The sequence below is a fragment of the Lolium perenne genome, chromosome 6, assembly GCF_019359855.2.
Source record: "Lolium perenne isolate Kyuss_39 chromosome 6, Kyuss_2.0, whole genome shotgun sequence".
Classification (NCBI taxonomy): domain Eukaryota; kingdom Viridiplantae; phylum Streptophyta; class Magnoliopsida; order Poales; family Poaceae; genus Lolium; species Lolium perenne.
The window spans coordinates 105525308-105547415 of NC_067249.2; positions in this window are offsets into that span (position 1 = coordinate 105525308).

The window sequence follows — 22108 nt, forward strand, 5'->3', positions numbered from 1 at the left end:
CCATCACATCAGTTATAGCAGGTATCAGAAGGCCACTGGATCCACAAGAATCATCTAATATAGCATCGATCACAGGCATTTTTGTCAGGACTCAAATTCCTATCTTTCCATCATGGAAACAACACGTAAACACCCCTTCCCATTTTGAAGGTTTACTGCACATGTTACATGTAAGTCATTTTCGTAAACAATACCATGTTGCTCGTTCACATTCCCTCTAGCTTTCTGTTGGCTAGCTATCTAACACATGAACGGTTCCCATTGTTGTAAACAGACATGTCTTGAGTTTGATGATGACATGAAGAATGTAATCACCGTTATCGGGAGCATATTCTCTTCGGCGTTGCGCCAGGAGCACCATAGGCTAAAGATGAGATACTTTGCAGGGAGGACTCCTAGCGATATTCCAACAACCTCTCCTATACTACGATGACCGATGATCAATGGTGTGATCTTGTTGAGTATTGGTCTGCTCAAAAGAATTTGGTATGTTACGTGAAGACGGTGAGACAAGATCACATTACTGATTCCTTTTTAAGCATGTGTCTCACAAGTCTTCATTTGTAGTTCATCGCTCGAAGTAACATGCGTGCTCGTAATAATGTACGTTTACAACAGCGTACAGGATCTCGTAGCTTGATTGGACACCTCTACTGTATGGTAAGGAATGTTATCTGTACAACTATATTTAAATTAGTAAATCATTTAGAATTTATAGATGCACAATATACATCGTAAATTGATGTCTCTGTTTTATTTATATTTTTTTTGAAAACTTTCAATTGTCGCATGTCGGCATGTGACGTGGTTGTGAAACTAATTTATATTTTCTCTTGAGAAAATATCAGAAGGCAAGGCAAGCATACTGTGAGAGTACAGACAGAGAGATGAGTCTACTTGAGCAATTCAAGGTGTGCCAGACGAGCAGAAATGGTTTGACTGGACATTTTGCACAGAGTGTTATTGTAAGTATTCTCTACTAATGTCAGTTATGGTTTTCAATTGTATGCAGAAATATCTTGTCATATTTGTCAAGCTTCATGCACTAGCCAACACAACCAAATGTCCGAACTGGTGGAAAGGGCTAGTACAATTCACTTATATACTTCTCAGCAATATCATGCACATTACGAATTCTACACATGGATCCATGCATATTTTTATAGTCCTGCTATTACGTGTTAGCAATAGAAGACATGTCAATATGATGTAACATGCTCTTACTAAAATGTATATGCGGTAATCAGCCATGCCAGTTTGTAGGATTATTAGAGGTAGTTCATACACATGTCTTCACATTATAATCTCTTCTCTTACACATGTGTAACAACTGAAAACTCCTCGATCGACATGAAAGTGGAGCTGGCAAAACCAAAGAAAGATGGTATAGAAAAACCCGTGAAGAATGTCTGAATTCATTTTCCAAGGTACTACAATGTCATGGTATAGCCAACAACACATTTCTGCGTAATCTTTGGGTTCACAACTAATTTGTCGAGGTCCAAGTCCAAGTCAAAGCCCAAGCGCAGGTTGAGGTCCAAGTCATTGTCTTTTTATGTTCTCGAGGAACTACTCAAAGAGGAACGAGCAATAGTGGCTGCACAAAGAGTAGTCATCCACCGTATAACTGCAGGATTAGAAGCAAGTCAAGCCCACCTGGGCAACATCCTGAGAAAGTGTGGGAGATGCTGAATACCACAAGTGAACAACGACAGTCAAAGGTGTCCCTTGGTTGTGTGAAAGGGTTTGTGATGCTGAACTATTTTGTTGGTGCTTCTATCTGCACTTGTTATGTACCTGGTGGTTGTTTCCTTGGTGATGTGGATTAAATGAAAACTGAATGGATTGGATGCACCAATATTTAATCAAGGTTTAATCTGATTTGTAGTATTTTTTATATTGCGCTGCATGGGAAAAGTATAACTATTAGTTGGCCCATTGGTGACCATTTTCATACATTATTTTAGTTGATGGGTCCTTGTCCTTGTATCCCTGAAAGGAGGCGTACTACGATAAGCTACCAATTTTTCTATTACAGTATTTTTTTAGCGCCAGCTAAATTGAAAATATCTGTCAAGCGCTACAATCTCCCGCCAATAAAATCCAAAATATTCGCTACGCGTTTTTAAATTTAAGTTTTTTAGGAGATAGTACATGGGAACTGATTTTGGTTGTGATTATGACTTGATGTGACCGTATAGTAGTGTCATGCGCATGCGGGAGTGGTGTTTTGAAACATAGGAGCATATGCTCCCTCCATTTTGAAATGCATCTTACACATATTTTGAATTTCAAAAAAAAATGAAAAAAAAATCGCATGTACATCTTCTCGTGCTACGCCCTTACAAAGTTGCGACTTGTCATGTGACGTGTGTAAAAAGATAAAATACAGTACTAAAAATAATGCTTTTCACAAGGTAAGTTTTCTCTTTTTTACATAGACCACAAAAAATATTGGTTTTTCGTGAAACTTGACGAACGAACATATATTATGAATATGTACATGTAAAAAATTTTGCTAATTTTTTCGACATTTTAAAATATGATTTTTTTGGTAGAGGGAGCATATGCACCCGGGAGCCAAATTGAATTTCCGCATGCATATGACACTACTCTATGTTACTACCTTCATAATGCATAGTAACTTAGATGTAGTACTATCATGCATGATTGTTTTAGTTAGTATGTAGACTCATTCTATCTTGAAAAGTGTTATGGTAACATAGCTAGTTACCACAACCAGCTCTATGTTAATACTCCTTAGTTACTCCCACTATGAGTAGTCTAAGTAGCATGGTCTACCCCGGAAGTAGATCCTCTAACGTGCAACAGACAAGTTGGGTAAGCTACACCTCTCTAATTTTCCTTCTCCACATCTACATGATTAAGTCTAATTTGATCTAAATTAACTTCCATAATATATGTAAGCCATATGCATTTACGATAATTAGTAACAATCAAAATTATGACTATCTTTTTTTAATATTTATACGATTTTTTTATACAGTAAAAATATACAGTGATTGCTACAGTAAATACGTACAGTATTTGTTACATTTTCCTGATTTTTCTTCTACGTTTTGCACTACTTAAGCACTGTGCTTACCTGACTTGTCATCTCTACGTTAGAGGATATGGTTCCGGTCTACCCCTGGCCTTATATTACAATCACGAGTATATTACTTGGACCATCTGTACAACATACTTTTGTTGCTCCTTGCAAAAAAAAATACTTTTGTTGCGACTGGATTATTAATAAAGGCCGTGTGCATCACCACGATGCAGAGGCTGGGGTCATATCCCCTTTTCGAAGAAAAAAAAATACTTAGACCATAGCCTTATTCAAAATCAATTCTTAGTCAAGCTGCAAAATCTCCTAGTACCAATCCCGAAATATTTCAGAAAGGCTTTTCAAAATTGATTTTCAAGATATATCATGATTATGATCGTGGTAACCGATTTTCAACGTGATGATGACTTGATGTGACACTTGGCCGTACTAGTACGGTCTCATATTTTTGTATTACTTGGACTGTAGCCAAATTCGAAATCTCATTCCAGCGGCAAAACTTCCCGCCCGAAAAATACAAATATTTCACACGCCTCTAACTTCCCATTCTACCCTCGTAAAGATGACAACAATGTCCATGCATAAGTCGGTTGGTGGGGGGTCTACCCGTCATTTTTTTCGATCACCACCTCCCTAGCTCCGAAACTCCCCGAAAAAAATTCATTTCCCTCACTCTCTCCTCTGAGACCACCCACCGGAACTTCCCAAGTCCCTCTCTCTCCCACCTCCACGACCACCGCACCGGAACATCCCCGCGGACTTCCCTGGCCTACCCGAGGCCTCGCGATCCTCGTCATCCGGTCATGCCGGAGCCGCTTCATCGACGCCGTCATCAACCGGACTGGATCATCCCCGATGAACCTCGAAACCATATACTCATCCAGCAGTCTACCGCAGTCGCTTCAGCTGCGGTATCGTCCACCCCACCGGAGCCGCTTCGCCGGATCCGTCGTCCACCGCATCGGATCTAGCTCACCGACACCGCTGTGCATGAACCGGATCTGCTTCACCGGCGCCTTGCATGATCTAAACTCTTCTACTGTCGCTTTTCTATTGCTTGCCTGCAAGTTTTTGTTTAATCTTGGGGGAACCTGTTTGTGCTAACGACGCGCCGTTACATTTTTGCAGATGAGATGAGTAATCATGAAGTGTAATGGCCGTCTCTCCAACCCCAAGTAGCACATGTAACGTACTTCATCACCGGATCTATCAACCCCAGGAAGATCTGCTGTGACTCCCACAGAGTGCTTCTCCTAATGTAAGTCCCTTGTTTTAGCGCCATGTTCTGGGTTCAGATGCTTGTTTGTCTGAAGCTCTTTTAGTTCATTCCTAGCTATGACCATAACACGTTGCTATTTTCTACTTCATTGCTAACTTTAAGCGATTGAACATTTTGGTTTGCATTCCCTGCTCTGTAGATGTAGCCATCATAACTTCTATCTTGCTCAGTCGTTGTTACAAAAATTATAGGTATTATAGTAACATCCTGCTATTATTTAGTTCATGGCCAATTTTAAGTAATTGCACATGTTGGTTCGCATTCCCTGCTCTGTAGCTTTTGGCATCGTAACTTCTATATTTGGTTTACATTCCCTGCTCTGTAGATCTAGCCATCATAACTTTATCTTGCTCAGTCGTTGTTACAAAAATTATGGCCTGCTACTAAGTTGTTTGTGCCAATTTTTTACTCCATGAACATGTTGGCTTGCATTCCCTGTACTACAGGTGATGCCATTGTTTTGTATCTAGTTCATTGTAAGCTAACAAAGTAAGGACTTAGTTTGGCATGCTATCACTCTGCTATCTAGCCTGTAGTACAAATAAACTTGTCATACTACTAGATAATAATTTTGCGTGCCATCTTGTTCTTCAAAAGCTGCATTATTGACTTGTTTCTCTGACTTGGCATGACGCTCACATATGGAAAGCTGAACATAGGTTTGCATTCCCTCTTATACAAGTTCACAGGTGATCCCACTATATTCTGTATCTGGTCCATCCTAAGCTCCAGCATTAACTATCCTCTATGTGTTGCTCATTACAAGTTTATATCCCGAAACATCTTGATTTGCATCCCCTTCACTATAAGTTCAGGAGTATTATTTAGTTCACGGCCAAAATGAAGTAATTGCACTTGGCACATGTTGGTTCACATTCCCTCCTCTTTAGCTTTTGCCATCGTAACTTCTATTTTTGGTTTACATTCCCTGCTCTGTAGATGTAGCCATCATAACTTCATCTTGCTCAGTCGTTGTTACAAAATTTATAGCCTGCTACTATGTTGTTCATGCCAATTTTGTACTCCCTGAACATGTTGGTTTGCATGGGACTCGACAGTAGTAAGTCTGCTGTTTCATTCTAACATGCTCTGTTATATTGGCTGTTGGTATGCGGCATGCACTCTTTGTTTGCTTATTGTGCGCATTACAATGATCTTGTTATAACGACGAAATGATGAGTTCCAAATTCTTTGGCAAACAATATTGCAGTGTCTTTGCGTTTCCATAGTTGCTGTCTTAACTTGTAATGTCTTTGTTTCAGATATAGGTGCTGCATGGACAACTTAAAAGATTGCCGGATCGCTTCATTGTATTGCTAGGTTTAATTACCATTCAATTTCTCTGGGTTCTGTAATATTTTTTCAAAGCCTTGCAGCTGATATAATATTTAGTTAGTTTTTATAGTTCTTTCGCGCATTTTTTCTTTGGTGCTTGTGGTAAGTGAGGCTATCCGACAGAAATCAATGCTGCGTAAATATTCTCAGTATCTAAATCACGAATTCCCATCCCTTAAACGGCCCAATTAAGCGAAATCACATATGTGCCGGCCCGCAAAATCCTAAAGCGCCTATTACGCCGGCATATAAACAGCAACTAAACGGGCTGGCCCACTTACTTATTGGGCCAGCCCACTTGATTTACGGTGGACCCCACACTCTAATTGGGCCGGCCCACTTGCTTGAAGGTGGACCCCACCCACTACTGGGCCGGCCCACTAACTAGTTGGGCCAGCCCAATTGCTTTTGTGGTGGACCCCACATACTAAATGGGCCGGCCCTTTAAGACGAAAGTGGGACCCACCTGTGTTTTGGCCCGGCCCACTATCTTGTTGGGCCGGCCCACTTGCTATATGGTGGACCCCACATACTAAACGGGCCGGCCCTTTAAGAGGAAAGTGGGACCCACCTGTGTTTTTGGCCCGGCCCACTAGCGTGTTGGGCCGGCCCACTTGCTATATGGTGGACCCCACATACTAAATGGGCCGGCCCTTTAGCAGGAAAGTGGGACCCACCTGTGTTTTTGGCCCGGCCCACTCGCGTGTTGGGCCGGCCCAATTGCTATATGGTGGACCCCACATACTAAATGGGCCAGTCCTTTAACTGGAAAGTGGGACCCACCTGTGTTTTGGCCCGGCCCACTATCTTGTTGGGCCGGCCCACTTCCTATATGGTGGACCCCACATACTAAATGGGCTGGCCCTTTAACAGGAAAGTGGGACCCACCTGTGCTTTTGGCCCGGCCCACTGGCTTGTTGGGCCAGCCCAGTTGATCTAGTGTGGACCCCACGTACTAAATGGGCCGTCCCGATAGCAGGAAAGTGGGACCCACATGCTAATTGGGCCGGCCCAATAATTTTTTGGGCCGGCCCACTTGCTTTAAGGCGGACCCCACTTGTTAAATTGGCCGGCCCGATAACAGGAAAGTGGGCCCTCATGTCTTGTGGGCCGGCCCTTTTGCCTGTTGACCGGTCAAACGAGTGCATTCGGCCCGGCCCACATGCTTAGTGGGCCGGCCCATTAAAGTTTTGACCAGTCAACTTTAGAGGTTAGGCCCGGCCCACGTAACTAATGGACCAGCCCAGCTATATAGTTGACCGGTCAAACTAAGTCAGTTGGCCCGGCCCGTAAACTTAATGGGCTGGCCCGCTTAAGACGTGGCAGGCCTCGTGTGGGCCTACCATCTACCACGGGGTTTCAGCCGGTTAACGCCGTTAACTGCCAGTTAACGGCGTCTGCCATGTGTCAGTTTGCATGACGTCAGCAGTCAACGGGCTCCCGGAAACACTTGGGCAACGGTCCGATTTTCCGTGGCGGAAGGGCGCCCAAGCGCGACGGACCGAAAAAATCGTCGTAGGACTTTGCCTGACGCAGTTTCCACAACAGAACCCATATCGTCGGGTTAGGCCCATAGGCGACGAAAAATACCCCTTAGCGGACGATTTTGAGATGTTGTCTATCAGAACTTTTCTTGTAGTGTGCTAACTGAATAACAATACATTCAACTATCAAAAGTTGCTGGTAATACACAACAAGTACTTACCCTACTAGGCGATGCATCACGAGCGAAGCAACTATAGTTCATGATGCATCACAGGTTCATCCCACGAGGGGTTAGTATATACCACCTCGAACAAATTCGTCATTACAGACCGGGGATCAGGTTCAAGCAAGTTCTAGCTAATGGAGGGATACAGGAGCACCTCCCAAAATCAGCAGATCATGACGAAGGAAGCAGAAGCACTAAGCAGGAAACTGCTTGCGTAGCTAGGTCCTAAGATATCTCCTCTTCTCCGATGGCTGCAGCTTACGATACTCGGCATACTCTTCTTTGTTGTCTACAATGAAGTCGATTGCCCTAACCAACAAGTTAGGTTGAAATAGCTGCGCCCTGCAGACAAATCGGGTGTGAAGATCGTCTTCATCTGAGCATAATTTGTGATCGGGGTCCCGACGTACTGACGATGCCTCGGGTAGCGCTGCAATCCACAAGGAACAACTGTTAGTGCGGATGACATTGACATACTTTTAGATCTATGAAGGAACTCATGAGGCTTACTACCTGAATGTACTCATGCGCTAACTCTTCATCAGCAGCATAAAAGCAGCAACCATCTCGTTCCAGTCCGGAGTGCGATCGGATTTCATCTTGAGTATGACGCTCCACTTGGACCTCCAGTTTCTAATGTGGTTGTAGATCTGAAGAGTGGTCACATGTATGCCAGCGAATGCAACAACATTAGTAGCTACCTTCTTCATCTGCTTCTCTTTGAATCCCATGTTAAAATAGACGCCGCTATGGACGAGCGGAACCAATCGGTTCAGCACAAACTCTGAAAGCTCATGTTTCCAAACCATGGCAGGTTTATTTGAAAATAGACAACGATGACCATTGACAGTAAGAGTAGAAAGATCAGGGGAGCCCAATGGTATGATCGCCTACACGATAAATAGTAGCACATCAGTGAACTACCTCTACCACATCCTTAAGCACTAGCACATCAATGAACTACTACTACTACCACATCCACATCCTTCAACACTAGCACATCAATGAAGTACAACTACCACATCCATATCCTTAAGCACTACCACATCAATGAACAATGAGAAAAGAAAGAGCGGCCTTACATTCAGACGAGTCACACGCATCACCGAGGTCGAGGAAGTAGGGGACCCTGGCGAAGATGCATGCAGCACAACTGTCCCCGTGGAAGAGTCACATGCAATGGCGACAACCATCCCCGTGGTAGATTCAAATGCAACATGGATAACCTCGACAACCTCGACCGACGGTGAAGGAATAGCCTACAATGGATTCGTTCAGACCCTGTGTACCCAAAAGATCTAGATCTAAGGCTAGGGTTTGTAGAAGCTTACTGATACGTCCAAAACGTATCTACTTTCCCGAACACTTTTGCTATTGTTTTGCCTCTAATTTGTGTATTTTGGATACAACTAACACAGACTAACGTTGTTTTCAGCAGAATTGCTCTGGTGTCTCGTTTTTGTGCAGAAATTCAACTTTCAGGAAAATCCCCGGAATTTATGTCGAAGGGCTTATTTTTCCAGAAGAATCACGGAGCCAGAAGGGCAGACCTGGGGGAGGCCCAGGCCCCCCAGACAACAGGCCGGTGCCGCCCTAGCGTGTGGCCCCCTCAGCTGGCCTCTGACGCCCCCTCTGGACTACTTAAGGGTTTCGATCTAAAAACGCGAGACAAGAAGTCGAAGTGGCCAGAAACCATCCAGTATGCCGCCACCGTCGCGAAACTCCATCTCGGGACCAGAAACTCCGTTCTGGCACTCCGCCGGGACGGGGAATTGGAGGAGATCATCGCCATCATCACCACCGACGCCTCTCCATCGACCAGCAATGTTTCCCCATCCATGTGTGAGTAATTCCCCCGCTGTAGGCTGAAGGGGATGGTAGGGATTGGATGAGATTGGTCATGTAATAGCATAAGATTGTTAGGGCATAGTGCCTAGTGTCCGTAATTGGTACTTTGATGATATTGTTGCAACTTGTTATGCTTAATGCTTGTCACTAGGGCCCGAGTGCCATGATCTCAGATCTGAACATGTTATTGTTTCATGATGATATGCATTGTTTTATGATCTTACCTGCAAGTTGTATACACATGTCGCTGTCCGGAACCCGAGGCCCCAAAGTGACAAAAATTGGGACAACCGGAGGGGAAGGCAGTGATGTGAGGATCACATGTGTTCACGGAGTGTTAATGCTTTGCTCCGGTACTTTATTAAAAGGAGTACCTTAATTTCCAGTAGATTCCCTAGAGGCCTGGCTGCCACCGGCTGGTAGGACAAAAGATGTTGTGCAAGTTTCTCATTGCGAGCACGTACGACTATATACGGAACACATGCCTATGGATTTCTTAGTACTTGGACACCGTTTTATTATTATCTGCAAATGCCCTACTTTGATTGTTACATGAGTTTCTCTCATCCATGCAACGCCCGTCATCCATCCCTGAGCCTACAGTATTTTAATCCTGCTGTTTACTATAATCACTACTGCTGTCTTTGTTACACTGCTGCTGTTATTTCACTACTGCTACTGCTATAAACTGTTACTACTGATAAACCCTTGCGAGCAAGTCTATTTCCAGGTGCAGCTGAATTGACAACTCCGTTGTTAAGGCTTTCAAGTATTCTTTGGCTCCCCTTGTGTCGAATCAATAAATTGGGTTTTACTTCCCGCGAAGACTGTTGCGATCCCCTATACTTGTGGGTCATCAAGACTATTTTCTGGCGCCGTTGCCGGGGAGCATAGCTTTATTTGGAAGTTCACTTGGATTGATATTGTTCGCTGCAAATTCTCCATCATGGGTAAATCTAGCGATCCTAAAGTCGCCATATTACCATCCACTACAAGAAAAGGTACAACTCTGAGTACCTCTGCTGCTCTTGATTCACCATCTGTGATAAGTCAACTTGTTTCACCACCACAAGCTTCACTTGCTGGTACTTCTGCTGAATCTGAAAATTCTCATAATATTGATGATGTTTCTGATGTGCTTGATGATAGTGGTTCATTGGGATCCTTTCTAGATGCTACAATTGCTAGGACTAGACAAATTGAAAATACTGAAACTCCTAATGAAAATGCTGCTATACCTGTTAATTCACCTGAGTCTGTTGAATACTCTAGTGATGATCCTGATAAGGATTATGTGGAACTTGATGATGATTTTATTAATAGATGCAATGCTACTGCTGATGCAAGAAAAATTAAAAAGTTTCTCGCACAACATACTGTTAGCTATAAGTTGTCTCCTGATCCTAAATTTGCCACATCTCCTATAATCATTAAGGATAAAGACTATGATTTCTCTCTTGATTTATCTCATATAGCTATTGTAGAGAAAACACCCTTTTGCGGAACTGAAAAAGAAAGTGCTGTAGAACACATGAATGAACTTTCTACTTTGAGTAGCTTGTTTTCTGATGATGTCAAGATGCGTACTTATTTTGTTGCTAAAATTTTTCCTTTCTCATTAAAGGATGATGCTAAAACTTGGTATAATAGTTTGCCTCCTGGTTCTATTGATAGTCCAAGTTGTTTGCTTGATGTTTTCTTTCGGAAATACTTTCCTGCTAGTGCTCAACATGCTGCTTTGCAGAAAATTTATAGCTTTGACCAGGGAGATGGAGAGAAATTGCCTGAGGCGTGGGCAAGATTTTGTTCTCTTATCAGAGCTCGACCTGGACATGATCTGGAAAAGCATGATTTACTTGATATATTTTATAGTGGACTAACCATTGAGTCTAGAGCATATTTGGATAGTTGTGCTGGTTGTGTTTTCAGGAAAAGAACTCCAGACGAAGCTGAAGAATTATTGGCTAAAATAGGCCGGAATCATGATGATTGGACTACACCAGAACCAACTCCGACGCCGATATTGAAGAAGAGGGGTTTAATTAAATTAAATGATGAAGATATGAGGGAAGCCAAGAAATCTCTTAAGGATAAAGGTATTAAATCTGAAGATGTGAAGAACTTACCTCCCATAGATGATTTATGTAAGATAACTCCCCCTTCATCCATGATTGAGGTAAACTCTCTTCAACGCTTTACTAGGGAAGATATTCCGTATTCGAAATCTCCTGCTCAATGCTTAGATGAGTTTGATAATTATATTGTTAAGCAAGAAAATTTTAATATGAGAGTAGAGAATCATCTAATGGAAAATTCTCAAGCTATTAGCGATTTGCATGATATTGTGGAGAGAACCTCCAATGATGTTAAGATGCTTGTTAAACTTTTTCATATGGTTCAAACTCAAATTGATCAACTCACTAAAGTGCAAAATGACTTGTTAAAAAATAGTTCTAAAGAGAAACATGCTTATGAAGTAACAACTAGAGGCGGTGTTTCTACTCAGGATCCTCTATATCCTGAAGGGCATCCCAAGAGAGTTGAACAAGATTCTCAACGAATTGAACCTAGTGCTCCTTCTAAGAAAAAGAAGAAGAAACATAAAAATGTTGTAGAATCCTCTGAACCTGTTAATGATCCTAATAGTATTTCTATTTCTGATGCTGAAACTGAAAGTGGTAATGAACATGATAATGATAATGATAAAAATGACGCTTCTGATAAAGAAGAAGTTGAAGATGCACCTGAAAAGCATGCTAAAAATAAAAAGTATACTAAAGATGATTTTACTGCTAAGAAACATGGTAATGAAAGGGAACCTTGGGTTCAAAAGCAAATGCCTTTTCCTGCTAAGAAACTAAAATCAAAGGAAGAAGAACACTATAATAAATTTTGCAATTGGATGAAACCTTTATTCTTGCAAATCCCTTTGACTGATGCTATTAAATTGCCTCCTTATTCAAAGTATATGAAAGATATTGTCTCTAACAAAAGGAAAATTCCTAATGAGGAGATTTCCACTATGCTTGCTAATTACTCTTTCAATGGCAAAGTTCCGAAGAAGTTGGGCGACCCAGGTATACCGACTATTCCTTGTTCTATCAAGAATAATTATGTTAGAACTGCTCTATGTGATTTGGGAGCGGGTGTTAGTGTTATGCCTTTTTCTCTTTATAAGAGACTTTATTTAGATAAGTTGATACCGACTGATATATCTTTGCAAATGGCTGATAAATCTACTGCTATTCCTGTTGGTATATGTGAGGATGTTCCTGTTCAAGTTACTAATAACTGCTTGATATTAACTGATTTTGTTGTGTTGGAAATGCCTCAAGATGATAATATGTCTATTATTCTTGGGAGACATTTTCTTAACACCGCAGGGGCTGTTATTGATTGCAATAAAGGAAAAGTTACTTTCAATGTCGATGACAAGGAGCATACCGTTTATTTCCCCAATAAGATTGATAAAGTATGTGGAGTTAATACCATTTCTAATGTGAGAACTATCAAAGTGGGAGCTATTGATTGTCCTATATATGATCCTAAAGAAGGATATCAAAATATTATGATTGGATCCATATCAATACAATTCAAGGTAACATGATTGATTTGAGGTTTAATTCTTCTTATGCTATGTAAAATTTATTTGGTGGCAAGACTTGATCAACCTTGTTAACAAATACTTTTTATATGCATAGAGGAGGTAAACAACATTTCTTTCTTCCTCCACTTGTTCTACTTGCTGTAGCACTTATTGTTTTGCAAGGTTCTTTAGTTGTATAGAGATTTCAAAATCTTTTTCTGCCCAGTAATAATAAATTTAATACCCAGAAATGTGCATTTTTCAAAGTTTCCAAAAATTCACAAAAATTATACCGTTGGTCTTATTTTTCGAAGAGGCACCTGGGAGCACCTGGGGATGACCAGTGGGGCACCCCAGGGTGGCACCCCATGATGCTGGCACGCAGTTAACGAGCCCGTTGGGAACCCCAAGAGGAAGGTGTGATGCGTACATCGGCAAGTTTTCCCTCAGTAAGAAACCAAGGTTTATCGAACTAGTAGGAGCCAAGAAGCACGTTGAAGGTTGATGGCGGCGGAGTGTAGTGCGGCACAACACCAGGGATTCCGGCGCCAACGTGGAACCTGCACAACACAACCAAAGTACTTTGTCCCAACGTAACAGTGAGGTTGTCAATCTCACCGGCTTGCTGTAACAAAGGATTATATGTATAGTGTGGATGATGATGTTTGCAGAGAACAGTAGAACGAGTATTGCAGTAGATTGTATTCGATGTAAAGAATGGACCGGGGTCCACAGTTCACTAGAGGTGTCTCTCCCATAAAAGTAAGCATGTTGGGTGAACAAATTACACTTGGGCAATTGACAAATAGAGAGGGTATGACCATGCACATACATGTTATGATGAGTAGTGTGAGATTTAATTGGGCATTACGACAAAGTACATAGACCGCTATCCAGCATGCATCTATGCCTAAAAAGTCCACCTTCAGGTTATCATCCGAACCCCTCCAGTATTAAGTTGCAAACAACAGACAATTGCATTAAGTATGGTGCGTAATGTAATCAACAAATATATCCTTAGACATAGCATTGATGTTTTATGCCTAGTGGAAACAACACATCCACAACCTTAGAACTTTCTGTCACTGTCCCAGATTTAATGGAGGCATGAACCCACTATCGAGCATAAATACTCCCTCTTGGAGTTACAAGCAAAAACTTGGCCAGAGCCTCTACTAGCAACGGAGAGCATGCAAGATCATAAACAACACATAGATGATAGATTGATAATCAACATAACATAGCATTCACTATTCATTGGATCCCAACAAACGCAACATGTAGCATTACAGATAGATGATCTTGATCATGTTAGGCAGCTCACAAGATCCAACAATGATAGCACAATTAGGAGAAGACGACCATCTAGCTACTGCTATGGACCCATAGTCCAGGGATGAACTACTCACACATCACTCCGGAGGCGACCATGGCGGTGAAGAGTCCTCCGGGAGATGATTCCCCTCTCCGGCAGGGTGCCGGAGGCGATCTCCTGAATCCCCCGAGATGGGATTGGCGGCGGCGTCTCTGGAAGGTTTTCCGTATCGTGGCTCTCGGTACTGAAGTTATTATCGACGAAGGCTTAAGTAGGCGGAAGGGTAGGTCAGGGGGCGACGCGAGGGGCCCACACAACAGGGCCGCGCGGCCAGGAGGTGGGCCGCGCCACCCTAGTGTGTCACCGCCTCGTCGCCCCACTTCGTTTCCTCTCCGGACTTCTGGAAGCTTCGTGGAAAAATAAGATCCTGGGCGTTGATTTCGTCCAATTCCAAGAATATTTCCTTACTAGGATTTCTGAAACCAAAAACAGTAGAAAACAGCAACTGGCTCTTCGGCATCTCGTTAATAGGTTAGTGCCGGAAAATGCATAAATATGACATAAAGTATGTATAAAACATGTGAGTATCATCATAAAAGTAGCATGGAACATAAGAAATTATCGATACGTTGGAGACGTATCAGCATCCCCAAGCTTAGTTCCTACTCGTCCCGAGTAGGTAAACAATAACAAAGATAATTTCTGAAGTGACATGCCATCATAATCTTGATCAATACTATTGTAAGCACATGTAATGAATGCAGCGATCCAAGGCAATGGTAAAGATAATGAGTAAACAACTGAATCATATAGCAAAAACTTTTCATGAATAGTACTTTTAAGACAAGCATCAATAAGTCTTGCATAAGAGTTAACTCATAAAGCAATAAATTCATAGTAGAGGCATTGAAGCAACACAAAGGAAGATTAAGTTTCAGCGGTTGCTTTCAACTTATAACATGTATATCTCATGGATATTGTCAACATAAAGTAATATAACAAGTGCAATATGCAAGTATATGTAAGAATCAATGCACAGTTCACACAAGTGTTTGCTTCTTGAGATGGGAGGAAATACGTGAACTGACTCAACATAAAAGTAAAAGAAAGGCCCTTCGCAGAGGAAAGCATCGATTGCTATATTTGTGCTAGAGCTTTTATTTTGAAAACAAGAAACAATTTTGTCAACGGTAGTAATAAAGCATATGTGTTATGTAAATTATATCCTACAAGTTGCAAGTCTCATGCATAGTATACCAATAGTGCCCGCACCTTGTCCTAATAAGCTCGGATTACCTGGATTATCACCGCAATACATATGTTTTAACCAAGTATCACAAAAGGGTACCTCTATGCCGCCTGTACAAAGGTCTAAGGAGAAAGCTCGCATTGGATTTCTCGCTTTTAATTATTCTCAACTTAGACATCCATACCAGGACAACATAGACAACAGATAATGGACTCCTCTTTAATGCATAAGCATTTAGCAACAAATAATATTCTCATAAGAGATTGAGGATAGTTGTCCAAAACTGAAACTTCCACCATGGATCATGGCTTTAGTTAGCTGCCCAATGTTCTTCTCTAACAATATGCATGCTCAAACCATTCAAATCATGGTAAGTCACCCTTACTTCAGACAAGATGAACATGCATAGCAACTCACATGATATTCAACAAAGGGTAGTTGATGGCGTCCCCAGGAACATGGTTATCGCACAACAAGCAACTTAATAAGAAATAAGGTGCATAAGTACATATTCAATACCACAATAGTTTTTAGGCTATTTGTCCCATGAGCTATATATTGCAAAGATAAAGGATAGAAATTTTAAAGGTAGCACTCAAGCAATTTACTTTGGAATGGCGGAGAAATACCATGTAGTAGGTAGGTATGGTGGACACAAGTGGCATAGTATTTGGCTCAAGGATTTGGATGCACGAGAAGTAATCCCTCTCAATACAAGGCTTAGGCTAGCAAGGTTATTTGAAACAAACACAAGTATGAACCGGTACAGCAAAACTCACATAAAAGACATATTGTAAGCATTATAAGACTCTACACCGTCTTCCTTGTTGTTCGACCCTTACTAGAAAATACCTAGACCTTAGAGAGACCAATCATGCAAACCAAATTTTAGCAAGCTCTATGTATTTCTTCATTAATAGGTGCAAAGTATATGATGCAAGAGCTTAAACATGAGCACAACAATTGCCAAGTATCACATTATTCAAGACATTTTACCAATTACCACATGTAGCATTTCCCGTTTCCAACCATATAACAATTAATGAAGCAGTTCAGCCTTCGCCATGAACATTATGAGTAAAGCCTAAGGACATATTTGTCCATATGCAACAGCGAAGCGTGTCTCTCTCCCACACAATGAATGCTAGGATCCAACTTTATTCAAACAAAACAAAAACAAAAACAAACAGACGCTCCAAGCAAAGTACATAAGATGTGATGGAATAAAAATATAGTTTCACTAGAGGAACCTGATAATGTTGCCGATGAAGAAGGGGATGCCTTGGGCATCCCCAAGCTTAGACGCTTGAGTCTTCTTGAAATATGCAGGATGAACCACCGGGACATCTCCAAGCTTAGAGCTTTCACTCTCCTTGATCATATTGTATTATTCTCCTCTCTTGATCCTTGAAAACTTCCTCCACACCAAACTCAAAACAACTCATTAGAGGGTTAGTGCATAATCAAAATTCACATGTTCAGAGGTGACATAATCATTCTTAACACTTATGTACATTGCACAAAGCTACTGAAAGTTAATGGAATAGAAAAATCCATCAAGCATAGCAAAACAGGCAATGCGAAATAAAAGGCAGAATCTGTCAAAACAGAACAGTCCGTAAAGACGAATTTCTAAGAGGCACCAGACTTGCTCAAATGAAAATGCTCAAATTGAATGAAAGTTGCGTACATATCTGAGGATCACTCACGTAAATTTGCAGAATTTTCTGAGTTACCTACAGAGAATTCAGCCCAGATTCGTGATAGCAAGAAATCTGTTTCTGCGCAGTAATCCAAATCTAGTATGAACCTTACTATCAAAGACTTTATTTGGCACAAAAATGCAACAAAACTAAGATAAGGAGAGGTTGCTACAGTAAAAAAAACTTTGAAGACTCAAATATAAAATAAAATTGCAGTAGTAAAATCATGGGTTGTCTCCCATAAGCGCTTTTCTTTAACGCCTTTCAGCTAGGCGCAGAAAGTGTGTATCAAGTAACATCAAGAGACGAAGCATCAACATCATAATTTGTTCTAATGATAGAATCAAAAGGTAACTTCATTCTCTTTCTAGGGAAGTGTTCCATACCTTTCTTGAGAGGAAATTGATATTTAATATTACCTTCTTTCATATCAATAATAGCACCAACAGTTCGAAAAAAAGGTCTTCCCAATATAATGGGACAAGATGCATTGCATTCAATATCCAAGACAACAAAATCAACGGGGACAAGGTTATTGTTAACCGTAATGCGAATATTATCAACTCTCTGAAGGAGATATGCCCTAGAGGCAATAATAAAGTGGTTATCATTTATATCTTTATGTTTATGATAAATGTTTATATATCATGCTATAATTGTATTAACCGAAACATTAGTACATGTGTGATATGTAGACAAACAAAGAAGTCCCTAGTATGCCTCTTAACTAGCTTGTTGATTAATGGATGATTAGTTTCATAATCATGAACATTGGATGTTATTAATAACAAGGTTATATCATTATATGAATGATGTAATGGACACACCCAATTAAGCGTAGCATAAGATCTCGTCATTAAGTTATTTGCTATAAGCTTTCAATACATAGTTACCTAGTCCTTATGACCATGAGATCATGTAAATCACTTGTACCGGAAAGGTACTTTGATTACACCAAACACCACTGCGTAAATGGGTGGCTATAAAGGTGGGATTAAGTATCCGAAAAGTATGAGTTGAGGCATATGGATCAACAGTGGGATTTGTCCATCCCGATGACGGATAGATATACTCTGGGCCCTCTCGGTGGAATGTCGTCTAATGTCTTGCAAGCATATGAATGAGTTCATAAGAGACCACATACCACGGTACGAGTAAAGAGTACTTGTCAGGAGACGAGGTTGAACAAGGTATAGAGTGATACCGAAGATCAAACCTCGGACAAGTAAAATATCGCGTGACAAAGGGAATTGGTATTGTATGTGTATGGTTCATTCGATCACTAAAGTCATCGTTGAATATGTGGGAGCCATTATGGATCTCCAGATCCCGCTATTGGTTATTGGTCGGAGTGAGTACTCAACCATGTCCGCATAGTTCACGAACCGTAGGGTGACACACTTAAAGTTGGATGTTGAAATGGTAGAACTTGAATATGGAATGGAGTTCGAATATTTGTTCGGAGTCCCGGATGAGATCCCGGACATCACGAGGAGTTCCGGAATGGTCCGGAGAATAAGATTCATATATAGGAAGTCATATTCCAAGTTTGGAAATGATCCGGTGCATTTATGGCAGGTTCTAGAAGGTTCTAGAAAAGTCCGGAAAAATGGCACTATGGAAGGTGGAGTCCCGGAGGGACTCCACTAGCATGGCCGGCCAAACCCTAAAGGGGAGGAGTCCAAGGTGGACTCCACCTTGGTGGCCGGCCAGCCCCACCTCAAGGAAAGGTGGGAGTCCCACCTTGAGTAGGACTCCCCCCTTGAGTAGGTTTCCCACTTTTGGGAGGTTTTAGTGTTGGGGTCTTATTCGAAGACTTGGACTAGAACTCTTGGGGCTTCCACCTATATAATGAGGGGCATAGAGAGGGGGCTGACCACTTCAAGCCTCAGCCTTGGCCGCACCCCTTAGAGGGCCGGCGCCCAACCCCCCTCTCTCCCCAAACCCTAGCGGTCTCTCTCCTCCACCACATCCCGCACGCTTAAGCGAAGCTCCGCCGGATTTCTCCACCACCACCGACACCACGCCGTGGTGCTGTCGGATTATAGAGGAGCTACGACTTCCGCTGCACGCGGGAACGGGTAGGTGGTCGTGGTCTTCATCATCAAGCGAACGTGTGACCGAGTACGGAGGTGCTGCCAGTTCGTGGCACCTAAGCGATCGTGATCAAGATCTTCTACGCGCTTTTGCAAGCGGCAAGTGATCGTCTACCGCAGCAATAAGAGCCTACTCTTATAGGCTTTGGAATCTCTTCAAGGGTTAGTCTTGATCATCCCCTCGTTGCTACCGTCTTCTAGATTGCATCTTGGCTTGGATTTCGTGTTCGCGGTAGGAAAATTTTTGTTTTCTATGCTACGTTATCCTACAGTGGTATCAGAGCCGTGTCTATGCATAGATGGTTGCACGAGTAGAACACAATGGTTTTGTGGGCGTTGATGCTCTTGTTATCTTTAGTTTGAGTACTTTGCATCTTTGTGGCATAGTGGGATGAAGCGGCCCGGACTAACTTTACATGACCGCGTTCATGAGACTTGTTCCTCGTTCAACATGCAACTTGTATTGCATAAGAGGCTTTGCGGGTGTCTGTCTCTCCTACTATAGTGAAGATTCAACTTACTCTTCTATTGACAACACTAGTATCACCGTTGTGGTTCATGTTCGTAGGTAGATTAGATCTTACTCGAAAACCCTAAACCACGTAAAATATGCAAACCAAATTAGAGACGTCTAACTTGTTTTTGCAGGGTTTGGTGATGTGATATGGCCATAATGTGATGATGAATATGTATGAGATGATCATTATTGTATTGTGGCAACCGGCAGGAGCCTTATGGTTGTCTTTAAATTTCATGTTGAGTAGTATTTCAAAGTAGTTGTAATAGTTGCTACATGAGGTGAACAACCATGAAGACGGCGCCATGAACCTTGACGCTACGCCGACGATGATGGAGATCATGCCCGTTGATGATGGAGATCATGTCCGTGCTTTTGAGATGAAGATCGAAGGCGCAAAGACAAAAGGGCCATATCATATCACATATGAATTGCATGTGATGTTAATCCTTTATGCATCTTATTTTGCTTAGATCGCGACGGTAGCATTATAAGATGATCCCTCACATTAATATCAAGATAATAAAGTGTTCTCCCCTCGTATGCACCGTTGCAACAGTTCATCGTTTCGAAGCATCTCGTGATGATCGGATGTGATAGACTCAATGTTCACAAACAACGGGTGTAAGCCATGTTGCACACGCAGAATACTTGGGTTTGCTTGACGAGCCTAGCATGTATAGACATGGCCTCGGGACAACAGAAACCGAAAGGTTGAACACGAGTCATATGGATGATATGATCAACATGTTGATGTTCACCATTGAAGCTACATCATCTCACGTGATGATCGGTTTTGGTGTAGTGGATTTGGATCGTGTACCACTTAACAACTATGAGGGATGTTGTATTAAGTGGGAGTTCATTAGTAATTAGATTAAAACATGAACTAATTATCATAAACATAGTCTGAGTAGTATTTTGTATTAATTTTGTAGTATTGGCATCCGTTTTCTACCATGCGCTAGTCTTGTTATTGAGATAGAAATACTGTTAAAATCTGACAAGAAACTTTACGGATTTGTACCGTATTGTTAAAGAATCAAGAATTAATTAAGTCCTATTGCAAACTTTTAGTAAACCTCACATTGTTGATTCAAAGAGCTATGGTTTCAATTAGTACCTAAAGTTATCTTGTCTCCGTCAAACTTGAAGTTCAAATCTGTTTGAAAAGTAAGGAGCTGAAAATTTAGTTTTCAGAAATAATCAAGGTATGAGATATATGTGATATCTAAGACCTTATTGCAAGATGATAGAACATAAATTTGGTGAGACTACATAAACTCATAAGTTTTATGGGAATGTATGAAGGTTGAAGACGCCAGGCGTCACAATCCTCCAACTATTGGGGCACTAATAATATTCGCATATCCATGAAGTTATCATCCTTAGTATGCACCGTTGCTAAGACTCATCGTTTCGAAGCATCACGTGATGATCGGGTGTGATAGATTCTACGTGTGCATACAACGGGTGCAAGCCAGATTTGTACATGCGAATACTAAGGTTAAACTTTATGAGCCTAGCATGTACAGACATGGTCTCAAAAAGTTGTCATGAATTGATGGATAATATTATGAGTGAAATTGTTCATCATAGTTACTAATAAATGAAATCTAGAACACTTGTCATATGATGATCAACTTCAAAGTAAGAACCTCAAGGTTATTGGTATTTGACCAACAAACCTAGAAGTTATTGATATTGAAGTGTTTTTATGAATAATGAGGAAAGCTAAAAGAGAAACTGCAAAAGATATTCTGGCAGAAAGAAAAGAAAAGACTAGAAAGTCTAGCTCAGGTGTATATCAAAGATATACATGTTATGGATGTATTCCTCGTTTGGTCACACAATGAAATTCTTGGGTATTTGTACCATATTGGTTGGTATGAAGTGTCATACAAAACAACGCAATACAAGAATACAATGGCCTAAATGACTGACAAGGAATATGATAGGAATGCACGTCTGGAACAAAAATAAAGTGTTATTATGTTCATCGTTGGCATTCTATCTAGCCCTTAGAATTTATAATAAAGAACTTAATAATTGTTATTTTGCTCTTGTCAAATAAAAACAATGAGTTGTTCAAATTATGACATTACTCCATGAACGATGGATAAGTTATTATAAATTTTAATGGTGAAACAGACATACATAACACTGATGCTAAAAATGCCATAAGGCAAATGATTTGAATTCCACTTATTTGTGGAACCGCCATTTAGGTCATGTTAGAAAGGAACGCATAAAGGAACTCTATGCAAATGAATTTTTGGAGTCATTTGATTTTTGAATCATTTGGCGCTTGCAAATCTTTTCTAAAGAGAATGATTAAAATACCGTTCATAGGCCAAAAGTTGAACGGGCAACTAACTTAGTGGAAAAATACATGATGA